The sequence below is a fragment of the Euprymna scolopes genome, chromosome 20 (genome assembly GCF_053919585.1).
Source record: "Euprymna scolopes isolate OS-2025 chromosome 20, ASM5391958v1, whole genome shotgun sequence".
NCBI classification, from domain to species: Eukaryota; Metazoa; Mollusca; class Cephalopoda; order Sepiida; family Sepiolidae; genus Euprymna; species Euprymna scolopes.
Genome location: NC_136501.1, coordinates 38,663,108 through 38,681,617, shown reverse-complemented (window position 1 = coordinate 38,681,617; position 18,510 = coordinate 38,663,108). Strand labels below are relative to the sequence as shown.

Sequence of the window (18,510 nt, the reverse complement as noted above, 5' to 3'; positions counted from 1 at the left end):
AATTCTATTACATAATTAGGTGCGACTGATCGACGAAAATTCTATTTCATAATTAGGTGTGACTGATCGAGGAAAATTCTATTACATAATTAGGTGTGACTGATCGACGAAAATTCTATTTCATAATTAGATATAACTAATCGACGAAAATTCTATTTCATAATTAGGTGTGACTGATCGACGAAAATTCTATTACATAATTAGGTGCGACTGATCGACGAAAATTCTATTACATAATTATGTGCGACTGATCGACGAAAATTCTATTACATAATTAGGTGCGACTGATCGACGAAAATTCTATTACATAATTAGGTGCGACTGATCGACGAAAATTCTATTACATAATTAGGTGCGACTGATCGACGAAAATTCTATTACATAATTAGGTGTGACTGATCGACGAAAATTCTATTACATAATTAGATATAACTAATCGACGAAAATTCTATTTCATAATTAGGTGTGACTGATCGACGAAAATTCTATTACATAATTAGGTGCGACTGATCGACGAAAATTCTATTACATAATTATGTGCGACTGATCGACGAAAATTCTATTACATAATTAGGTGCGACTGATCGACGAAAATTCTATTACATAATTAGGTGCGACTGATCGACGAAAATTCTATTACATAATTAGGTGCGACTGATCGACGAAAATTCTATTACATAATTAGGTGCGACTGATCGACGAAAATTCTATTACATAATTAGGTGCGACTGATCGACGAAAATTCTATTACATAATTAGGTGCGACTGATCGACGAAAATTCTATTACATAATTAGGTGCGACTGATCGACGAAAATTCTATTACATAATTAGGTGCGACTGATCGACGAAAATTCTATTACATAATTAGGTGCGACTGATCGACGAAAATTCTATTTCATAATTAGGTGCGACTGATCGACGAAAATTCTATTACATAATTAGGTGCGACTGATCGACGAAAATTCTATTACATAATTAGGTGCGACTGATCGACGAAAATTCTATTACATAATTAGGTGCGACTGATCGACGAAAATTCTATTACATAATTAGGTGCGACTGATCGACGAAAATTCTATTACATAATTAGGTGCGACTGATCGACGAAAATTCTATTTCATAATTAGGTGCGACTGATCGACGAAAATTCTATTACATAATTAGGTGCGACTGATCGACGAAAATTCTATTACATAATTAGGTGCGACTGATCGACGAAAATTCTATTACATAATTAGGTGCGACTGATCGACGAAAATTCTATTACATAATTAGGTGCGACTGATCGACGAAAATTCTATTACATAATTAGGTGTGACTGATCGACGAAAATTCTATTTCATAATTAGGTGTGACTGATCGAAGAAAATACTATTTCATAATTAGGTGTGACTGATCGACGAAAATTCTATTTCATTATTAGATATAACCAATCGACGAAAATTCTATTTCATAATTAGGTGTGACTGATCGAGGAAAATTCTATTACATAATTAGGTGTGACTGATCGAGGAAAATTCTATTACATAATTAGGTGTGACTGATCGACGAAAATTCTATTTCATAATTAGGTGCGACTGATCGACGAAAATTCTATTACATAATTAGGTGCGACTGATCGACGAAAATTCTATTACATAATTAGGTGCGACTGATCGACGAAAATTCTATTACATAATTAGATGTGACTGATCGACGAAAATTTTATTACATAATTAGGTGTGACTGATCGAGGAAAATTATATTACATAATTAGATGTGACTGATCAACAAAAATTCTATTTCATAATTAGGTGTGACTGATCGAGGAAAATTCTATTTCATAATTAGATGTGACTGATCGAGGAAAATTATATTACATAATTAGATATGACTGATCGAGGAAAATTCTATTACATAATTAGATGTGACTGATCGAGAAAAATTCTATTTCATAATTAGATGTGACTGATCGACAAAAATTCTATTTCATAATTAGGTGTGACTGATCGAGGAAAATTCTATTTCATAATTAGATGTGACTGACCGAGGAAAATTCTATTACATAATTAGGTGATACTAATCTACGAAAATTCTATTTCATAATTAGGTGTGACTGATCGACGAAAATTATATTTCATAATTAGATGTGACTTATCGACGAACATTCTATTTCATAATTAGATGTTACTAATCGAGGAAAATTCTATTTCATAATTTGGTGTGACTGATCGACGAAAATTCTATTACATAATTAGCTGTGACTGATCGACGAAAATTCTATTACATAATTAGGTGCGACTGATCGACGAAAATTCTATTACATAATTAGGTGTGACTGATCGAAGAAAATACTATTTCATAATTAGGTGTGACTGATCGACGAAAATTCTATTACATAATTAGGTGTGACTGATCGACGAAAATTCTATTACATAATTAGGTGTGACTGATCGACGAAAATTCTATTACATAATTAGGTGCGACTGATCGACGAAAATTCTATTACATAATTAGGTGTGACTGATCGAAGAAAATACTATTTCATAATTAGGTGTGACTGATCGATGAAAATCCTATTACATAATTAGGTGTGACTGATCGACGAAAATTCTATTACATAATTAGGTGTGACTGATCGACGAAAATTCTATTACATAATTAGGTGCGACTGATCGACGAAAATTCTATTACATAATTAGGTGTGACTGATCGAAGAAAATACTATTTCATAATTAGGTGTGACTGATCGACGAAAATTCTATTACATAATTAGGTGTGACTGATCGACGAAAATTCTATTACATAATTAGGTGTGACTGATCGACGAAAATTCTATTACATAATTAGGTGCGACTGATCGACGAAAATTCTATTACATAATTAGGTGTGACTGATCGAAGAAAATTCTATTACATAATTAGGTGTGACTGATCGACGAAAATTCTATTACATAATTAGGTGCGACTGATCGACGAAAATTCTATTACATAATTAGGTGTGACTGATCGACGAAAATTCTATTACATAATTAGGTGTGACTGATCGACGAAAATTCTATTACATAATTAGGTGTGACTGATCGAAGAAAATACTATTTCATAATTAGGTGTGACTGATCGACGAAAATTCTATTACATAATTAGGTGCGACTGATCGACGAAAATTCTATTACATAATTAGGTGCGACTGATCGACGAAAATTCTATTACATAATTAGGTGCGACTGATCGACGAAAATTCTATTACATAATTAGGTGTGACTGATCGACGAAAATTCTATTACATAATTAGGTGTGACTGATCGACGAAAATACTATTTCATAATTAGGTGTGACTGATCGAAGAAAATACTATTTCATAATTAGGTGTGACTGATCGACGCAAATTCTATTACATAATTAGGTGCGACTGATCGACGAAAATTCTATTACATAATTAGGTGCGACTGATCGACGAAAATTCTATTACATAATTAGGTGCGACTGATCGACGAAAATTCTATTACATAATTAGGTGCGACTGATCGACGAAAATTCTATTTCATAATTAGGTGCGACTGATCGACGAAAATTCTATTACATAATTAGGTGCGACTTATCGACGAAAATTCTATTACATAATTAGGTGTGACTGATCGAAGAAAATACTATTTCATAATTAGGTGTGACTGATCGACGAAAATTCTATTTCATAATTAGGTGTGACTGATCGACGAAAATTCTATTACATAATTAGGTGTGACTGATCGACGAAAATTCTATTACATAATTAGGTGTGACTGATCGACGAAAATTCTATTACATAATTAGGTGCGACTGATCGACGAAAATTCTATTACATAATTAGGTGTGACTGATCGACGAAAATTCTATTACATAATTAGGTGCGACTGATCGACGAAAATTCTATTTCATAATTAGGTGCGACTGATCGACGAAAATTCTATTACATAATTAGGTGCGACTGATCGACGAAAATTCTATTACATAATTAGGTGCGACTGATCGACGAAAATTCTATTTCATAATTAGGTGCGACTGATCGACGAAAATTCTATTTCATAATTAGGTGCGACTGATCGACGAAAATTCTATTACATAATTAGGTGCGACTGATCGACGAAAATTCTATTACATAATTAGGTGTGACTGATCGAAGAAAATACTATTTCATAATTAGGTGTGACTGATCGACGAAAATTCTATTTCATAATTAGGTGTGACTGATCGACGAAAATTCTATTACATAATTAGGTGTGACTGATCGACGAAAATTCTATTACATAATTAGGTGCGACTGATCGACGAAAATTCTATTACATAATTAGGTGCGACTGATCGACGAAAATTCTATTTCATAATTAGGTGCGACTGATCGACGAAAATTCTATTACATAATTAGGTGCGACTGATCGACGAAAATTCTATTACATAATTAGGTGCGACTGATCGACGAAAATTCTATTACATAATTAGGTGCGACTGATCGACGAAAATTCTATTACATAATTAGGTGCGACTGATCGACGAAAATTCTATTTCATAATTAGGTGCGACTGATCGACGAAAAGTCTATTACATAATTAGGTGCGACTGATCGACGAAAATTCTATTACATAATTAGGTGCGACTGATCGACGAAAATTCTATTACATAATTAGGTGCGACTGATCGACGAAAATTCTATTACATAATTAGGTGCGACTGATCGACGAAAATTCTATTACATAATTAGGTGCGACTGATCGACGAAAATTCTATTACATAATTAGGTGCGACTGATCGACGAAAATTCTATTTCATAATTAGGTGTGACTGATCGAGGAAAATTCTATTACATAATTAGGTGTGACTGATCGACGAAAATTCTATTTCATAATTAGATATAACTAATCGACGAAAATTCTATTTCATAATTAGGTGTGACTGATCGACGAAAATTCTATTACATAATTAGGTGCGACTGATCGACGAAAATTCTATTACATAATTATGTGCGACTGATCGACGAAAATTCTATTACATAATTAGGTGCGACTGATCGACGAAAATTCTATTACATAATTAGGTGCGACTGATCGACGAAAATTCTATTACATAATTAGGTGCGACTGATCGACGAAAATTCTATTACATAATTAGGTGCGACTGATCGACGAAAATTCTATTACATAATTAGGTGCGACTGATCGACGAAAATTCTATTACATAATTAGGTGCGACTGATCGACGAAAATTCTATTACATAATTAGGTGCGACTGATCGACGAAAATTCTATTTCATAATTAGGTGCGACTGATCGACGAAAATTCTATTACATAATTAGGTGCGACTGATCGACGAAAATTCTATTACATAATTAGGTGCGACTGATCGACGAAAATTCTATTACATAATTAGGTGCGACTGATCGACGAAAATTCTATTACATAATTAGGTGCGACTGATCGACGAAAATTCTATTACATAATTAGGTGCGACTGATCGACGAAAATTCTATTACATAATTAGGTGCGACTGATCGACGAAAATTCTATTTCATAATTAGGTGCGACTGATCGACGAAAATTCTATTACATAATTAGGTGCGACTGATCGACGAAAATTCTATTACATAATTAGGTGCGACTGATCGACGAAAATTCTATTACATAATTAGGTGCGACTGATCGACGAAAATTCTATTACATAATTAGGTGCGACTGATCGACGAAAATTCTATTACATAATTAGGTGCGACTGATCGACGAAAATTCTATTACATAATTAGGTGCGACTGATCGACGAAAATTCTATTTCATAATTAGGTGTGACTGATCGAAGAAAATACTATTTCATAATTAGGTGTGACTGATCGACGAAAATTCTATTTCATAATTAGATATAACCAATCGACGAAAATTCTATTTCATAATTAGGTGTGACTGATCGAGGAAAATTCTATTACATAATTAGGTGTGACTGATCGAGGAAAATTCTATTACATAATTAGGTGTGACTGATCGACGAAAATTCTATTTCATAATTAGGTGCGACTGATCGACGAAAATTCTATTACATAATTAGGTGCGACTGATCGACGAAAATTCTATTACATAATTAGGTGCGACTGATCGACGAAAATTCTATTACATAATTAGATGTGACTGATCGACGAAAATTTTATTACATAATTAGGTGTGACTGATCGAGGAAAATTATATTACATAATTAGATGTGACTGATCGACAAAAATTCTATTTCATAATTAGGTGTGACTGATCGAGGAAAATTCTATTTCATAATTAGGTGTGACTGATCGAGGAAAATTATATTACATAATTAGATGTGACTGATCGAGGAAAATTCTATTACATAATTAGATGTGACTGATCGAGGAAAATTCTATTTCATAATTAGATGTGACTGATCGACAAAAATTCTATTTCATAATTAGGTGTGACTGATCGAGGAAAATTCTATTTCATAATTAGATGTGACTGACCGAGGAAAATTCTATTACATAATTAGGTGATACTAATCTACGAAAATTCTATTTCATAATTAGGTGTGACTGATCGACGAAAATTATATTTCATAATTAGATGTGACTTATCGACGAAAATTCTATTTCATAATTAGATGTTACTAATCGAGGAAAATTCTATTTCATAATTTGGTGTGACTGATCGACGAAAATTCTATTTCATAATTAGGTGTGACTATTCGACGAAAATTCTATTTCATAATTAGGTGTGACTAATCGACGAAAATTCTATTTCATAATTAGGTATGACTGATCGACGAAAATTCTATTTCATAATTAGATGTTACTAATCGAGGAAAATTCTATTTCATAATTTGGTGTGACTGATCGACGAAAATTCTATTTCATAATTAGGTGTGACTAATCGACGAAAATTCTATTTCATAATTAGGTGTGACTAATCGACGAAAATTCTATTTCATAATTAGGTGTGACTAATCGACGAAAATTCTATTTCATAATTAGATGTGACTGACCGAGGAAAATTCTATTACATAATTAGATGTGACTGATCGAGGAAAATTCTATTACATAATTAGGTGATACTAATCCACGAAAATTCTATTTCATAATTAGGTGTGACTGATCGACGAAAATTCTATTTCATAATTAGATGTGACTTATCGACGAAAATTCTATTTCATAATTAGGTGTGACTGGTCTACGAAAATTCTATTTCATAATTAGGTATGACTGATCGACGAAAATTCTATTTCATAATTAGATGTTACTAATCGAGGAAAATTCTATTTCATAATTTGGTGTGACTGATCGACGAAAATTCTATTTCATAATTAGATGTTACTGATTGACGAAAATTCTATTTCATAATTAGATGTGACTGATCGACGAAGATTCTATTTCATAATTAGGTGTGATTTATTTACGAAAATTCTATTTCATAATTAGATGTGACTGATCGAGGAAAATTCTGTTTCATAATTAGGTGCGACTGATCAACGAAAATTCTATTTCATAATCAGGTTTTACTGGTCGACAAAAATTATATTTCCTACTGAATCTTGACGCAATACTAAACATGCTGTCCAATACTTAAGTGTGATAATGCAACGAAAAACCTATTTTATGATTAGATGTGACTTATCTACGAAAATTCTATCTCATAATTAGGTATGACTACAAACCTGGAAAATCTAATTTCATATTTAAGTATGACAGGACATTAATTAGTTAATTCGGAAGCATGACAGACCAACAAAAATGTTATTTCGCCTGTTTTTTTTTTTGTTTTGTTTTGTTTTGTTTTTTGTTTTTTGTTTTGTTTTGTTTTTTTTCTTTTTAAATCTCTGTTCAAAAATCTCACGGATTAAACTAAGAAAACAACCTAAGAAAAATTCTCTCACCAAAAAAAATTCTAATAAAATATTGCTTGACTAGTTCGTATGCCAACGTAATTTAACATCAGCAATCAATAATTGTAGCTATTTTCATTATTAAACTTAAATTTAATCTATCTAATAATAATACGAGTAGTGTGTCTGTTTACAAAACTTTTTTTTGTCACTGACTGCTGTATTCTTGAACACGGTTGCAATATATATGTAATATTGTATTTGATTTAAAGGACCAACCAACAGAATAATAATAAAAAGAAACGTTTATTGCAATCATATTTTTTAAAAAAATATTATAACGGAGTCATTTATTATCTGCTTTTGCGGTTGGGAGAAAACAACTAATCACAGGTTAGTATTTCCATCTGCCGTATCACACGAAGTACGTTTTTTCAAACATTCAACTTCTTCGCTTTTCCGCCTGGTATTTACTTCCTTCCCGCTACAAGAAGATGTGACACACGGACGAAAAGTGGAGAAAATGAAATCAGCGCTCCTAATTTTTTTTTTAAAGAACATTTCCACCTCAAACAAGGCACATCGCCACTTTAATGTAGGAGGCTACTATCAGGGACATAAGTTACATGGGTACTATGTAGGGAGTTGGGCAGCAAGATGTCGGTTCACGTTACACTTGAACTTCTGCATGTCAGTACAGTTTGGGAAGCAGGGTCCCGGAAAGGAGTTCCAAAGTCTAGCGGTTCTGGGGAAGAAACTACTGGAGTAGAAAGCTCTCTTACATCTAGGGATCTCTACTGTGAAAGGGTGGGATTTAGCTGCTTGTCGGGTCTGTCAGTGGTATTTACGTCGAGGGGGTATAAGTGCTTGCAGTTCATCGGAACATTCACCGTTAAAGTACTTGTAGAACAGGCAGAGGGATGCAACATTTCGTCGATGGGACAGAGGCTGAAGCTTAGATGACAGTTCAGGACCTATTAGGTTGGCGACTCTCTTTTGAACCTTGTCCAGGAGCGAGAGACTAGTAGCAGATGCGCCATCCCAAATATGACAACAATACTCCATACATGGGTGAATGGTGGCCTTATAGAGGTACAGGATACTTTCGGGCGTTAGTTGCTTTCTAACATGGTAGAGAGAGCCTACCTTCTTCGCAGCGGTCCTGGCAATGTTCTCAATGTAATTGTTCCAACTCATGTTTCCTGTGAACGTTAGGCCGAGGAGTTTAAAAGATGTGCTTTCAGATAAAGAGTCTTTGGCCATTGCTATTGGTGGTAGAGAAGGTTTCTTGTAATTATTGAAGGAAACTAGTTTAGTCTTAGCAGCATTGAATGCGGCCATCGATTTTTGTCGCCATTCCACTACAGATCAGAGGTCATCCTCTAGTGTTTCTGCCATTTCTTTAGATATGTGTTCATTTGTTTTCCTGTCGTGTCTCTTATAGAGCGTGGTGTCATCGGCATATGTACCCATCTCACAGACAATTTTGTCAGGGAGGTAATTAATGAATATTAGGAATAATAGAGGTCCAAGGATAGACCGCTGAGGCACTCCCGCATTTATATCATATTGTTTAGATGTACGACCGTCGAGGACAACCTGGATTTTTCTCTTATCTAAGAAGGATTTAATTATGTTAAGTATTTTCCAGTGATACCGTATGATCTGATTTTCCTGAGAAAACCTTCATGCCATACCCTGTCAAAAGCCTTAGATATATCTAGAGCTACCGCTCTACCACGCCCTGCTTTGTCCAGTGAATGGTATATACATTCAGAGATTATAGATTTATAGGATTCTGCTGTGGAACGGGCTTGCCTAAATCCATATTGTTGGTCGGTCAGAAGTTTAGTATCTGTAAGGTGATGGACCAGAACCTGGTTAATTATGGACTCAAATATTTTGGCAAAAAGTGGAAGGAGGCTAATGGGGCGGTAATTTACTGGGTCGGTTCTTTCGTCAGAATTCTTGAAACCTGATACCACAGAAGCAGTTTTCCAGCAGGCAGGAAACAAGATTCATTAAGGCATTTGTTGTATAGTTTGGAGAGAACTGGAGCTACTTCGGCGGAGCATTTTTTTAATAGCACAGACGGGATGAGATCAGATCCACATGCTTTTGAAGTGTCAACTAGCCTGTTAAGAAATCGGTCAGCAGCCCCGTCGGCTTTCCCCAGTAAGGATGTCTGAGACAATCTATATATCTATAAAAGTGAAATTGTATGTTTGTGTGTGTGTCTGCGTGTTCCCTACCAAACTACTTTGTCAATTTTCAACCAACAGACTCGAGATTTCACATAAAGAGTAGTAAAATTTGGGAAAAACTTGTTAATTGATTTTCGGTCAGAAATTTGGCTATCAAGGGGTCAGACTTCAGCAATTTGACCTTTGAAAACTCTTCCAAACTCTTCCGCTAATTTTGGGTCTAAACACTTGGGATTTTAGATGTAAGTTACTTAGACATAGATCAAACATTTTAACTTAATTTGAGCCCAAAACAATAAATGTAAAAGGGTCAAAATTGGGATCAAAGTTAAAAAAAATAATTTACCTCTGCGGTCTCTACCAAATTACTCAGCCAATTTTTTATCTAAACATGTGAAATTTTACATAACGTGTATTTAGACATTAATCGATTTTTGGCCGAATATTTGGCTGCCAAGGGGTCAAAGTTCAAAAGATTTGACCTTTGCGGTTTCTAGCAAACTATTAAGCCAATTTTGGATCTAAATATTTGAAAATTTACATAAAGGGTATTCAGACATGCAGCACGCTTTTTACCGAAAATTTGGCTGCGAAGCGGTCAGAATTGAAAGAGTTGACCTTTGCAGACTCTATCAAACTCTAAGTTGACAGGCAATGTTTAATGCACCTTTTCTAGCATCTTTCTACAAAAGATAGGTGAGCAGCGCTCTTCCTGAACAGGGCTGCTCAGCCACAGAAATCTCCACCGAATTCTTTCCTTGTCAATGAAGACAAGATAGCGATGTTAAGATAAGACCACTGCCACCTACGTGTAGATTTGTGACTATGCACTTCTAACCTGTTAAGTATGTGCACTTCGCCTCTCTTCCAATCCTCAAACCTGATTTTGGTAAGATTGAAACCTCTATCTTCAGATAATGCTTAGCTGGAACGGTAGAAATTCAACACCTCTATCTACTGCGCCACAGCCCCCCCCCCCAAAATAATAATAATAATATATATATATATATATATATATATATATATATATATATATATATATAATGAACTCATTTTTCCCCGTCTGACTTTGACCTTGATATGATTAAGAATCTAGACATTTTATGCAAATGTACTATGCACAAACTGCATCACAATATCTGAGGTGGGTTATAGGAATATTAGCTATCCACTAACTCGCAGATCGGAGCTTCCTATATTATATCTGGTGAGAGTTCACTGCCAAAACCGGTTACGATCAATGGAAGTAAAGTCATCTCTCTATAAAAAATTCATGCTTCCACCGCCACTCATTTACACCGTCCATGACCATTCACAGGAGACATACAAGGACGTACGCCGGTTTAGGTTTTCATAAAAACTGGACTGCAATTAAGGTGAAACGCACCACGCTAACTTTTACGTTGATTAAAAATAAAAACAAACCAAAAAACTTTGCATTTCCTTACAGTGCATTAAAACTTATGATACTTCAATTCCGTTTTATTTCGCATTCTTCGGCAATTACAACATTGTTTTCTTGCCTTTTGAGGGGGGTCCATTTATCTTCCCTCCGTTTTTCGTTTTCCCCATCTTTCCCTTTATCAAATTTATTTCTTCTCTCTTTCCGTGTTTCCTCTCTTTTTTCGGCAAGTTCACCATACTTTCTTTTCATTTTTATTTATTTATATTTTTATAAACTTTCCTCTGTTTCTGTTTCTACGAACTTTACATTTTGTTTATTTCTTTCTTCTCTCTTTCCGTTTTTCCTCTTACTTCCGCAAGTTTAAAATCGTTTCTTTCTTTGTAATACAGCCGGATTTTTTTAACACTAAAAAACACAAATAAATTATATGGATTATTTATACGTTGTTCATATTTATGCACTAGAAAATATATTTACATTACTTACACGTTTTCCACATTTTTACACTAATACAAACAAATTAAAAACACATTATTTCCATTTTATTTTTATTTATTTCCTTATTTTTTCTGGAAACCATATATTATATGATTTTCGTTAGATTTTGTTCCGTTCTATTTTTTCGTTTACATTTTTCCTATCTTTCTGGAAAGTTTTACATCGTTTTTTTATATATTTATTTCCGTTTTATTTGGTTTCTGGTAACTTTGACAGCGTTCTTTTTTTTTTTTTCTTTTTTTTTTCTTTCTGCTCCCACAGTTAGATATTACTTTTCCGGTCAAATTAATTATACCATCTTAATTATCGCATTTCGTAATCTAAAATATCAATTTTACACCTAAAACCGCGCTTAGATTATGTGGGTCACAATTTTACTCTAGGACAAATATATCGATTGCTTTTTTTCGCAGTTTCACACTCTTTCCATTTTTTTTATATAGACCATACATTATATCGTTTCCGTTTTATTTCGTTTCGTTCCCTAAGATTTTCCTTTTTTCTGTTTACATTTTTTCGATCATTGTGGACAGTTTGACATCGTTATTTCTTCCATTTCTTTGTACCATTTACTAATTCATTTCCGTTTTATTTCGTTTCTTTACATTCGATTCTTCTTTTTTCTGTTTACATTTTTCCGAGCGTTCTGGAATGTTTGACATCGTTCTTTTCTTTTCATTTTTTGTAAGGGGGGCGCAGTTTCCAAGTTTTTTTTTTTTGTTTGTTTGTTTTTTTTTTGTTTTTTTTTTTTAAGGAGTACCAACAGTTAACCATTTATTTTCCGGTCAAAATAATCATACCATCGTGATTATCGCATTTAAGAAATGTAAAATATCAAATTTTCACGACGATCGATTTGGAACACATCAAACTATGACTGATTTCATGCTGACTTTCTTCTGTTAATATAAGGAGGCTGTGCTGAAATAAAAAAAAAACATTTGAAAACATTGTTATTTACAATGATACTCTTAATATTTGCAGGGGATCTTAATAAAATATATTCAAAATCAAATTAGATTTTCTCATTGTTTATACGATCCCGAGCAACGCCGGGTAGCCCCGCTAGTATATATATATTTTGGTTTTAGCGATATGTTTTGAATGAATTCAATTATTTACGAAAGTGCAGTTTTACCTAAATGCGAGTTGGGAATAGTTTTCCCTTTTAACGAATTTGGTACCTCCACAACAGGAACGGTATATATATTATTTTTAAAATATAATTTTACTGACACTGACACGTGTTTCGTCGTTTACGACTCATCAGAGTGGCTGATTTAAGTTTTTCGTTTGTTTGTTTGTTTTTGTTTCGTGGTTTTTCTTTTTTTTTTTTTTTTTTTTTTTTTGAAGGTTATCCGACTATCTACCTTCCACTCTATAGTAAAAATTTGTGTGTTGTCCTTTCAGGCAAGAGTTAGCGAGTAAAACACGTGCTCGTTTCTAGCTCCCGGGCGAAACCAGGAAAGAAGCCTCAGAAAGCAAATAACAAATTAGACTAACTTCTATTTTTATATGTTTATATATTTTTATGTAAAGGATTATCCAAATCTAAACCAATTATCCAATCATTATGAATTTTGCAACTCAGCTGCTATGAGTAACAGGAGTCTAAATTTGGGCGATATTAAGTTTAATTTAGTTTCATGCAAAGGGGATAAAAAGTATCTGGAATTCCTTCGTGAAAAAATCCACAAACGTTGGATTTATGTGATTATTTTTTTAATAATCTTTAATATTCTTCAAGTTTTATATATATATACAGGGTGTTTCAAAAGTCTTGGGAACATAACGATTTTTAATAACTCAAAAACTATTAGGAGTTGAAAAACGAAATTGGTACCGTTGGAAAGGTTAAAGTTTCAAGTTTTGTGGGGAATCTTCAAAGTTGCTCAATATGAGCCCCATTCGTCACACGGCAGACATCTAGTCGATAGTCCATTTCTTGCCAAACACGTTCCAGCATCTTGACGTCAATGGTTCCCATAACTGCCGTTACTCGAGCCTTTAGTTCGTCAATATCTCTTGGAAGGGGCGGCACATAGACTTGTTGATTGACAAAACCCCAAAGGAAAAAGTCACACGAGGTAAGATCTGGAGACCTAGGAGGCCAGGGCATGAGAACGTCATCACCTCGCCCAGATCTCCCAATCCATCTACCAGGCAGCCTTGTGTTAAGAAACTGTCTTACTCTAAGACTCCAGTGTGAAGGTGCACCACCTTGTTAAAAAATTTAAGTCATCAGATTCTGCTTCTTCCAACTGAGCCATTAACCAGTCTTCCAGCATGTTGAGATAGGATTCACCAGTGATAGTTGCCTCTTCAAAGAAGAACGGTCCATAGACACCTTTCTTGGAAATTGCACAAAACACGTTCACTTTTTGTGAATCTCGCTCGTGCTCAAGAAGTTCATGAGGATTCTCAGTACCCCATATGCGAGTGTTATGCTTGTTGACTTTGCCATTCAGATGGAAGGTCGCCTCATCGCTAAAAACAAGCCGGTCATCAAAGCCGTTATCTTCCAACTTCTCTTGCATTGCAATGCAAAAGTCACGGCAAAGTGGCTTATCAGTGTCCTTCAACTTTTGGATCAACTTGAGCTTGTAAGGTACCATTTGCAGTCGTTTCCTTAAGACACGCCAGATAGTTGCTGGAGCAAGCTGAAGTTCTCTGCTGGCTCTTCTCACTGATTTACGGGGGCTCCGCTGAAAGGCTGTCTGAACTTGCTCAACTGCATCTTCTGAAGTTAAAGGGCGACCTGCTCGCTTACTTGGGCACAAACACCCATCTTTCACAAATTTAGCATGCCATCTGACAATGGATTTCCTTTCAGGGGCTTCTTTTTTAAATTTCCTGCGAAATGCACGCTGAACACATGTCCACGATTCAGTCTTTGCAAATTGGAGGACGCAAAATGCCTTGTCTTGTTTAGAGAACGACATTACTGCACCTGGAAACATAAGACGAAAATCATTAGTATGACCAAAAACTTGATTAAGCAAGCTTTAAAATGGCACCAGTTTCATTTTTCTACCTGGAATAGTTCATGAGATATACGCATTTGTAATGTTCCCAAGACTTTTGAAACACCCTGTATATATATACATACATATATATATATATATATATATATATATATATATATATATATATATATATATATATATATATATATCTTTTTAGCACTTTAAAGGGTTTCAGCGGGTATAATATGGGCAGAACATCTTATTTGTAAATTACAATATTTCCGATTTTCGTTAAATGCTAATTAAGCAAGAATCCCTGACTTTTAATAAAGACTTAAGTTATAAATTTCCCCCATTTTTTTATTAATCTATATGAATAAAACACTAGATATATGTATGTGTGTGTCTGCGTGAAAATATTTAACCGATAATCTCCCAGTCACATAACACTGAAATTAACAGGAAATAATAATCATACACGAAGGGTCGTTTATAAGGAGTAGAATCTTTGTTTCGGTGGATGAATAGCGCGTGCAGAAATATGTGGACAAGTTGAAATGCAAAATGTTCATTTAAACTTGCAAACATAAGTCCATTACTTTTACGCATGCGCAAATTAATTCATGGCTTGATGTGATTCAAATTTATTCTTGCTTATCTATCTGTCGATAGCTCAAACGATGGAATACTCGGCTGGAGCGCTAAATATTGTGGTTTCGATTCTAGCTAATAGTATCCCAGTAGTTTTTAACTTTTGAAATTCGTACTATATATTAGTTACAATATTCCGTAGAAAATTGGTTCTGTAATAATAAATAAGAAATCAGTATAAATTAAAATATATTTAAGCGTATTTTACGATAGAGCAATATTACTATGAAGCAATAATAATCCTAGCGCCAATGTTTGTCCGATCCTGGACGACAGAGCTAAAACTCATAAGACGAACCAGCTAAGACGTTTTCTTAACTGTTAGTAAATCTCTCTCTCTCTCTCTCTCTCTCTATCTCTCTCTCTCTTTCTCTCTCTCTCTCTTTCTGTGTGTGTGTGTCTGTGTGCGCGTGCGCGTTTTCGTCCGACCGCTGCTGCTACTGCCTTTGTGGTCATGTCAGTCCAGAGAGCGGGAAGGTCACTGTGAAGTCACACGACGGCAGTTCTGAGATTCAAAGGGACAAAGAATCTAGCATGCCGCCAAAATAGTAAACCCCATTGACTGTGACCCCCTCCCCCTCTTTATTAAACCCATCTTTTTTTTAATTTGTTTTACCTTTTTATTTTTTTTATTTTTGTTTTCAAGACGCAAAACCTGGTTATCTCTCGTTAGCTCGTGTAGTTGTGGTTGATTTTTCCCTTCTCTTTTTTTTTTTCTTTGTTTATGAATGGCCGATTCTCATTCCCCTGTTTGTAATTCGTAAAGATTTAAAAAAAAAAAAAAAAAACAGTACCGGCATCACAATATAACAGAAAAAAAAAAAAAGAAATGATCACACAAAAAGAAGAAAAGTAGCCGATATAATAATTGATTATTATGCGCTAGTTATTTGTTGATAGTCATTCGTATTATTTTTACTTTATGTCTCCATCCATAGTCAGATTGGCACGCCGGGTTAAACAAAAGTCGAGTATTTTTGTTTATTATTGTAAGATCCTATGGTTTGTTTGTGTGTGTGTGTGTGTTTTTTTTTTTGTTGTTTTTTTTTTTAATTATAATTACTATTTAATTTTTAGGATGGTATATTAATAATTATTGTAATCATTGTTGATTTACTAAGTTTCATATTTATTTTGTTAACCAAAAGACAAAACAAATTTGCGCATCGTATATGAATCATCCGTTGTGGTCACCAGTCCACTGGCTATTATTATTATTATTATTATTATTATTATTATTATTATTATTATTATTATTATTATTATTATTATTATGTTCCCGGAAGTCTAAGAGACAACAAGTCTCCCCATATTTTCAGCTTAATCAATCTCTTTCGAAAACCATTGCAAATTATATTTGCCTTATCGCAACATCCACTTACCATCTATTTTATCGTTAGCAACATCCATTAGTCTACTCTCGCACCTTTGGAGAGGAGATAGGGTTGGTGATCTTCTTATTTGGTTTTCCAACTCTTCTTGACCCATCACAACAATTTTGTGTGGTTTTAGCCGATTATTATTATTATTATTATTATTATTATTATTATTATTATTATTATTATTATCATTATTATTATTATTATTATTATTATTAACCTCTCTCTATGTATAATTATCTAAAAGAAGCTAAGATTATCGCCTTACAAAGAAAAGACTGCGAAGAAACTTAAAGAAGAGAAAACGTAAATCAAAGAGGGGCCAATACTACTGTTAATACAATTTCGTCCCTATCGCCGCGATGTACGTCGAGAAAGACGTTATAGACAAGGTGCGTGTTATACACACGGAGAAAAAAAAGCAAAATTAGGAAAAAGAACCAGTAGATAAAAAAATTATTACACCCCCTCCTCCTCCACCCCCGCCCCCTAAAAAAAAAGAAGCTTCAAGTATCGTAAACATGATTTACGATCGTCTAAGACTTGCTCTCATTCTACCGGCAGCGTCGCAATTAAACAGGTGTTAATATGAATATCTCGTCGCGGTGGAGTTCGTACCGTGTATTGGAATGAGGAAAGAAAGAAAGATTTCCCAACACAAAAAAGGATTATTACAACGAAGAGAAAAAGAAAAAGAAGAAAGGACCATTTCTACGATTATTACAATAAAGAAAACGAACATCATTTCTACATAGGCTGGTAGTATTTTAATGCCGATGTCTCTGCAAAATAAAAGCGGTAAGTTTTTTGTTTTGTTTGTTTGTTTTTTGTTTTGTTGTTGGGGGGGTTTTTTCACACTTTCTCAGCACCCCCCCCCCAAAAAAAAAAACTTGTGAGCTGAAGTTTGACGTGAAAAAAAATTTAGCTTCTCCTTAAAAGGGCTCGCTAGAGGAGAGAGAAAGAGAGAGAGAGAGAGAGTATGTGTGTGTGTGTGTGTGTGTGTGTGTGTGTGTGTGTGTGTGTGTGTGTGTGTGTGTGTGTGTGTGAGAGAGAGAGATAATCCAAACGGATAAGGCAATTACTGTCGAAAATTCTTAGTGTGATATCTCAATGCGGAGTATAGCGCACATAAAGGTTAAAAGAAAAAATAGAACACAAATTTAACCAAATCTCATTATGAATTTTATTTCAACCGCAAAAACGTTTCTAGGTTAAAATAAATTTATAATGAGATTTAGTTAAGTTTCTGTTGTATTTCTTCTTTTAGCCCTTGTGTGTGTGTGTGTGTGTGTGTGTGTGTGTGTGTGTGTGTGTGTGTGTGTGTGTGTGTGTGTGTGTGTGTGTGTGTGTGTGTGTGTGTGTGTGTTGAGGGGGGGGAATACAAAGAGAAAGACAGAACAAATGAAGTGATGTTGAGCCTGACCAATACCAGATAGGTGACCATTTTTATAATACAAATCAGCTATACATCATCCTACCGTATACATGCGGCTGAGGACCGTTTGAAAATTTGATATTCCCTGTAAACATCCTCTTTCGAAAGCTGCCTGCAGGCTTAGCTTGCGGATGGATATTGTTTGCGTG

At 34.3% G+C, this 18,510-nt stretch overlaps 1 protein-coding gene across 2 annotated transcripts in view; it reads left to right on the top strand.

Annotated features, from left to right (window-relative positions):
• Window positions 1–17,167: 17,167 nt before the first annotated feature.
• Window positions 17,168–18,510, top strand: part of LOC145241395 (uncharacterized) — a 585,324-nt gene continuing 583,981 nt past the window's right edge. Inside the window, exon 1 of one of the 2 annotated variants that reach the window (XM_080104324.1) lies at window positions 17,168–17,724. The gene's annotated coding sequence lies outside the window, so the exon portion shown is untranslated. The remainder of the gene's footprint in view (window positions 17,725–18,510) is intronic. The other variant, XM_080104321.1, reaches the window with a different exon arrangement.